The sequence below is a fragment of the Chiloscyllium plagiosum genome, unplaced genomic scaffold, assembly GCF_037043375.1.
Source record: "Chiloscyllium plagiosum isolate Xiang-an unplaced genomic scaffold, Cpla_swu_hap1 HiC_scaffold_27, whole genome shotgun sequence".
Classification (NCBI taxonomy): Eukaryota; Metazoa; Chordata; class Chondrichthyes; order Orectolobiformes; family Hemiscylliidae; genus Chiloscyllium; species Chiloscyllium plagiosum.
The window spans coordinates 80,604,086-80,610,613 of NW_028270165.1; the positions used below are offsets into that span (position 1 = coordinate 80,604,086).

A 6,528-nucleotide genomic window follows, 5' to 3' on the forward strand; every position below is an offset into this window, starting at 1 on the left:
TTTCAGCTGGCTCAGAGTCTCTAGTGTACATTACTCTCTGAGTTTATATTTGCACATCGGCGACATGTCTGCACAACAGCACATGACACTACAGCAGTGAAGATCTTTTGACGTCATTCTCGAACATGCAAGTCACGCGCCAGATGAAAAGCTGAATATTTCTCTGGAAAAGCTACCGTGCAATGCAGGAGAATGGCACAGCGAGTGCATGATGGGATCATAACCCAGAAGCGAAACCATTTTCTCCTACTCACTTAATGTCTTTCGTAGCTTTCCCGTATAACGGCGCTCTGTTCTTTTCCTTGCCATGTCATTTGTTTCCCAAAACAAATCTGGGTATCTGAGCTCAATATATCACATCGATACACAAGTCAAATTTACACAGTTGCGCTGGCACCCTTGTGGAGCTCTGAGTTGTCTTGTCCTGTTCTCTGACGGTGTGTCCTGATCTCGTGTGAAACCTCTTCTCTCAAATGGCAATGAACCGGGGGTGAAGTTGAAACACATGACTTGCTGTTTTAGTCCATTGCCCGCAGTAAAGAAACCAACGGTGTAACAAAAGACTTCCTGCAGGATTGTTGTGTTAAGACAAATTCTGAACACCAAGCAGGCTGCACAAAAATGCACTGATATCAATTTACCTGAGGGAAGAGTCTCCGGTGTCCATTTCTCTCTGTCCCGACAGCACAGCATCTTTCTATCTCTCCGTTAACAGGACCTTTGGAACACGTTCAAAGTTGCCCATTTCCTCCGCATGACTGTAACTGACTTCTCCTGCCTCACGTAATAGTGTGAGAGAGCAGAAGAGTGAATGGGCTCTGCCTTCCACCAGCACATTTTGCAAGTAGAAACGAAATGGTTCAATTATCCACCAGTGGAGAGAGCCCGGTCCCTGGGGACTGGACAAACAGCAGCGTCTTGGAAGCAGCGAGACAGATTGAGAAGCAGATGTTCTTGAAACTCTTCCTTACTTGCAATTCTGGGAGCAATGCACAATGGATTTCATACTGAGCAAGTCTCAGCTGCTTCCGGAGGTGGCTCGTTAGTCTGGGATCTGATTCTAGCTTTGGGTCTTCGAGCATATGCAGCCGTGTGAGAATTCCCGGGTTCCAATCCCAGGCGAACCATCATTCCTTAAATTGACCTGAGCAAAAATACCTGATGAATTTTCTCAAAAAGCCGCTTCGTTAAATAAGATCGGACTGCCTGAATTAGGGACGGCGCAGAGCTGCCATTGCAGTGAACACGGCGAAGGGAAACACTTGTTCAAAGTGAAAACAAGTATTGCAGATTTTTCGCCCGCGCAATCCGAGTCTGAATGAATCCTCCACCTGTATTACGCTCAATTCTGAGGGTGACACTTCAGGAAGCGGGGAAGTGAAGTGATTGCAGACGGCGCTGAACAGGTTAATGTGAATGGTACCGTCCTGAGGAATGTCAGCAATGAAGGGAGATTGGAAAGTTTGGGGCAGCTCTCTTTGGTGAACAGAGGGCGGAAAGCTGGTCTGATTGAAGTTTTCCACGTCATGAGGGTTTTAGACAGAGGAAATAATGCAGTGCAAATGCTCCCAGGCCTGGAAGGATCGAGAATAATTTGGCAGAGATTTAAAGTCATCAGGAAAATAAGTAAAAGTGACATTAGGAAGAACGTTTTCGCACAGGGAGTGTGGTCAGTAAGTCGCTGTCTGACAGTGACAAAGAGGCAGATTCAATGGACACAAAAGGGAATTCGGTGGGGCATGTTCAATGTGACAATGTGCAGATTTACAGGGAGAAGGCGACAGAATGAGACACTTATTTACATATTGTGTTGAGCCTGGTGAAGGTGAAACACATCAGTTGCGGTGTGTCCCATGCGCAGGAGGCCCTGCAGTAATTCCCCACGCTGTTTCGCACAGCAGCATCCTCTCGGTGAATTACTCTTGGCAAAAAAAATCGATTGAACCAAATCAGTGTCCGGCATTGGATTTTACTGACACCGTTTATAAAATTCAGGCTCACCGTTAATGTGGAGAGAGGCCATCAGACTAGAGTTTCCGCTCCTTCTGTTGAATAAAGATAATTTTAACTGTGTCCAGTGAGAGGAAAGGATTTGCAGTTGGTGAGAAACATTTCTATCTGAACTCGCTAACACTCTCCTGATAGATTGAAACATAAAGCTGGGAGTCTCTGGATTATGTTGTAAAAATATCGGTATTACGTTATTCACACCGCGCTGTCACCAACTGATTGAAGCGGCTGCCCAGAGGGAGACGGCTGTGTTTAAATCCCGTGATGAACTGGGAGAGCTGAGCATTTACCCAGACAAGGGGCACACCACCTCCCTGACACAGTGTTCACAAATCAAACAGACAGCAAAGCTTCACGTGTGATCGAAAATTTCCACAAAGAAGATTTGGCTCAATAGATATCCGGAGTGAAGTACTCCTTTCTTGATTTGAAATGGAGGAAGTTGACGTCAGTGAGCCTGACGTGATTCGAACACGCAACCTTCTGATCTGGAGTCAGACGCGCTACCATTGCGCCACAAGCTCACGCATAGCCCGCAACCTTATATTCATGCTTCAGGGAAGTGATCGCACTGCAATGATTTTACGTTATGAGTAACAACGGAGATCAACAGTTCATGGGTGTTCTTCTCTGCCCCCTCTCCTTCTGTCTCCCGAAGTAATTTCCAAATCTACCTCAATAAAAAGGTGAAAGAACTGTGGATGCTGTATATCTGAAACAAAAAACAGGAGTAGCCGGTGACCCTTCCACAGAACTGATGGTGATTGGGAAAACGTTGGTTTATATGCAGGAGATATTTTGGGAAAACGTTGGTTTATATGGGAGGAAGGCGGACGCAGTTAATGATAGATCAGGACAGAGCCCAAAGCGAGGGAAGAACTGTGGACAGGAAAGGAAGTTGATAACGATCTGCGTGGGAGGGTGAATGGAGACTGTTCGTGGCAAAGAAGAGGTAGTGTGTAATGACAGACTATGTGATAACAAGGCTTGGTGTGTGTGGAAGGGACGAGGATACTATGGAGTTCAGGCCCGAGACTTATTGAATTTGATATTGGGACCAGAGGGATGTATGCTCCCCAAGTGTAATATTCGGTGCTCTTCGTTCTGCTGGTGCTGAGCTTCGCTGGAACACTACAGCAAACCTGAGACAGAGATGTTGGACAGGGAACAGGGTGGGGTGTCGAATTGGCAGGCAACTGGAAGCTCAGGGTCTTTTTTGCAGGCAGAACGTAGATGTTCTGTGCAGCAGTCACCCAGTTTATGCTTCGTTTTCCCCAATGTAGATGAGACCACATTATGAGCAGCAACTGCAGTCGACTGGGTTGTGGGAAGTGCAGGTCAAGTGCTGCTTCACCTGGAAGGTAAGTTTGGACCCTTGGATAGAGAGGAGGGAGCAGGTAAATGGGCTGGTGTCACACATTCAGCAGTTGCAGGGGAAAGTGCCGTTGGACTATTGGGGTGGGAATGGGGTTAGGCTTGGTGGGAATGAAGGAAGAATGGACCCAAGGTATAACTCCTGCCCATTTTCCTATCTGCCAAATAGAGGAATTTGTTAAGTGTGTACAAGGACATTTTCTAATTCACAATGTGGATGTACATACTGGCGAGGGTGCAAAACCTAAGGGTAAACCATAATTCTATTAACTTTAGAACAGTGATTGAAAATAATGTATCAGATCTAAAAGTTGAGGTTCTAAATTGGAGGAAGACTCAGGTATTAGGCAAAATTTTTCAAAAGCTGATTGGGGGCAGATGTTCGCAGGTTAAAGGACTGCTGGAAAATGGGAAGCCTTCAAATATGAGATAACAAGAGTTCAGGCACAGTATATTCCTGATTCGGAGATGCCGGTGTTGGACTGGGGAGTACAAAGTTAAAAAATCACACCACACCAGGTTATAGTCCAACAGGTTTACGTGGAAGCACACTAGCTTTCTAAGCGACGCTCCTTCATCTGAGTATATTCCTGTTCGGGTGAAAGGAAAGGCTGGTAGCTTGGGGAATGCTAGATGACTAGAGAAAATGAGATTTTGGTTAAGATAAAGAAGGATGTATATATCAGGTATCGGCAGAGAGATCGAGTGAATCCTTAGAGTATAAAGGCAGTACGAGCATGCTTAAGAGGGAAATCATGAGGGCAAAAAAAGGGAACATGAGATAGCTTTGGCAAATAGTCATGGATAACCCAAAGGATTTTTATAAATACGTTAAGGACAAAAGGATAACAAGGGAGAGAATAGGGCACGTCAAAGATCAGCAAGGCGGCCTTTGTGGAGCTGCAGTAGAATGGGGGGGGGGGGGGGGGGGGGGGGGGGGGAGCGAGATACTGAACGGATATCGTGCATCAGTGTTTACTGTGGAGAAGGGCATGGAAGATCTAGAATGTGAGAAAGTAGATGGTGACATGTTGAAAAAATGCCCATATTTCAGATGAGAAATTGCTGGATATCTTGATATGCAGAAAAGTGGATAAATCCCAAGGACCTGATCAGGAGTACCCTAGAACTCTGTGGGAAACTCGGGAAGTGATTGCTGGGCCTCTTACTGAGATATTTGTATCATCAATAGTCACAGGTGAGGTGCCAGAAGGCTAGAGGGTGGCTAACGTGGTGCCTCTATTTAAGAAAGGTGGTAAGGAAAAGCCAGGGAACGAGAGACCAGTGAACCTGACATCCGCGATGGGCAAGGTTTTGGAGAGAATCCTAAGAGACAGGATTTACATGTATTTGGAAAGGCAAGAATTGATTAGGGATAGTCAGCATGGCTTTATGCTTGGGAAATCATGTCTCATGAACATGATTGGGTTTTTTGAAGAAGTAACAAAGTGGATTGATGAGGGCAGAGCGATGGACGTGATCTATATGGACTTCAGGAAGGCGGTCATCAAGGTTCCTCATGGGAGACTGGTGAGCAAGGTTTAATCTCATGGCATGCAGGGACAACTAGCCATTTGGATACAAACTGGCTAGAAGGCAGAAGACAGAGGGTGGTGATGGAGGTTGCTTTTCAGACTGAAGGCCTGTGACCAATGGTGTGTCACAAGGATTGATGCTGGGCCCGCTACTTTTTGTCATTTATATAAATGATTTGTATGTAAACGGAGGAGGTATAGTTAGCAAGTTTGTAGATGACACCAAAATTGGAGGTGTAGTGGACAGTAAAGAAGGTTACCTCAGATTACAACGGAACCTTGATCAGATGGGCCAATGGGCTGAGGAATGGCAGTTGGAGGTTAATGTAGATAAATATGAGGTGCTGCATTTTGGAAAATCAAATCAGAGCAGGACTTTTACACTTAATGGTAAGTTCCTTGGAAGTGTTGCTGAACAAAGAGACCTTGGAGTTCAGGTTGATAGTTCCTTAAAAGTAGAGACGCAGGCAGATTGGATAGTAAAGAAGGCGTTTGGTGTGCTTTCCTTTGTTGGTCAGAGCATCGAGGATAGATGTTGGGAGCTCATGTTGCCACTGTACAGAACATTGGTCAGGCCACGTTTGGAATATTGCATGTAATTTTGGTCTGCTTCCTATCGGAAAGATGTTGTGAAACTAGAAAAGGTGTAGAAAAGATTTACAGGGATGTTGCCAGGGTTGGAGGTTGGAGGGTAGGAAGGTTTTATGGGGATTTGGGCCAAGTGCTGCCAAATGGGACTAGATTAGGTTAGGATATCTGGGCTGCATGGATGAGTTGCACCGAAGGGTCTGTTTCCGTGCTGTACATCTGTGTCACTCTGTGAGACTCCATGGGATTCTCTGCCCAAGAGAGCAGTTGAGACAGTTTCATGAAGTTTATTGAAGACGCAGTTGGATGGGTGTTTGCATGGTAGGGGAATTAAGGGTAGTCGGGATAGTCCAGGTTGGTGGAGCTGTGATCTTAATGAATGACGGAGCAGGCTTGACCAAATGCTCTACTCCTGCTTCTGTTACTTTGAATCTGTAACACTGCATTTCCCGCGGCCGGAGTTTTCCCAAGGCACAAAGGAGGTTTTCTATAGTATAGTTAAACCCCTTGCTTTGCTTGAACTCAATCTGCATGGACTTGGAGGAGAATGGGATTTGCAAAGTATCCTCCCCTCCACACGTGCCTCATCTGCAGGACAGCTGTCCGGCCCGCCCTCCATTGTTGACGTCACAATGCGGATGCAGCCCTGTCAGTTTTAGAGTGAAACTCCCTCCCTCTGGGCAACATCTGGGAGCCAAGCAATGTCTCCCCCTTTCCATATACCATCCTCCAGCAGCGAGGGGGAAGGGGAGGTCGGGGTGGGTGAAACACTGTTCACTTGTAGCAACTGGAGTGAATCCAGGGAGGGAGCAGACACTCCAAAGGTGCTCAAACACTTTCTATCTCTCTTAAAGCTATTTTCCTTGTGTGTTCCCTCAGTTTGGCACGTATACAGTTGCACTCTAGAAAAGGATTGGTCCTTTCCTCATGTTCACAACTAAAAGGTTAGATTCTCAAGGAACTGAGCAGCAGTTAAGGGATTGGCACATTGCTCAAAAAATGTAAGCCGCCTGTGGCCTGT

General features: G+C 46.1%; 1 non-coding gene across 1 annotated transcript; it reads right to left on the bottom strand.

Moving 5' to 3' along the window:
- Positions 1 to 2,462: 2,462 nt before the first annotated feature.
- Positions 2,463 to 2,534, bottom strand: trnaw-cca (transfer RNA tryptophan (anticodon CCA)). The gene has a single exon. It is a non-coding gene; the product is annotated as a tRNA-Trp (tRNA).
- Between the last annotated feature and the right edge of the window lie 3,994 nt (positions 2,535 to 6,528).